Raw genomic sequence first — 1014 nt, 5'->3', positions numbered from 1 at the left:
CGTCGACTGTGTACGATTGCCGTGAATGTAGGGATTTTCAAGAGCATACGATAATAGTCACAATCACAATAGTTAAAATACGGGTTCTTATTACGAGGCTCCAGGAAGGAGCGTTACACACATAATATATTGTAAGCCTTGCGAATCAAAATACATATATTGTCGCCGTGATACCGACCGTCGAACACTACCCCGGATAAACACAAACCAGATGCAGAGAAATATTACAAACACCGTCGCATAAGGTCAGTGATCAATTATATATACATACATAACATAGACTGTCCAAATTACATTAGGTAGGTATAATACAGTAGTAGGACGATTTTACGCATACTCCCTTCAAGAAAATACAAACTCACAATTGTAAAACACACACACACACACACACACACACACACATATATACATTTACTTATAGTCCCTCTTAAATCAACACCTGCACACAAACACCATATCGAGTCGTCGAGGGATATTAGGTCGTATAACGGGCCACTGAATAGTCGTCCCTATAAAGGACACCAGCAACCGGTACTACCAGCCGCGTCCCCTTCATTCACTGAAATAGGTCATCAACCCCGCGTGTTTATTTTACACTACGTATTTTCTTGCCATATTATTGTTAATAATCACTACTTCACCCAACCTCTGCTATTTCCCTTCTAAAATCTTAATTTCTCCTACTACAATTGAAACAATTGACCGTTTAGCTTTTAACGTTGAAAACCGCAGAAATGGAGGAGAACCGAATTCTGCCGCCATGATTGTTACGAACAACTTAAGTTAATTTATTGCAACCAGTGTGACCGGTGACATTAACTCCTGGTGATTTTAATTGGGGCAGTAATAATTATCTTCATCTGGGGAGTAATGGTAACGGGGAGCAAATAAACTGTAAGAATAGAATTAAAAACTCATACAAATGTGTAGGTAAGATTATTCCATTATGTCTTGTTTAAATTATTAGATGATAATTTTCGTAAATATTAATCATTTTAGTTGTCACTATGCACG

Source organism: Acyrthosiphon pisum, chromosome A2 (assembly GCF_005508785.2).
Source record: "Acyrthosiphon pisum isolate AL4f chromosome A2, pea_aphid_22Mar2018_4r6ur, whole genome shotgun sequence".
Classification (NCBI taxonomy): domain Eukaryota; kingdom Metazoa; phylum Arthropoda; class Insecta; order Hemiptera; family Aphididae; genus Acyrthosiphon; species Acyrthosiphon pisum.
Note: the sequence above shows the minus strand (reverse complement) of the source record.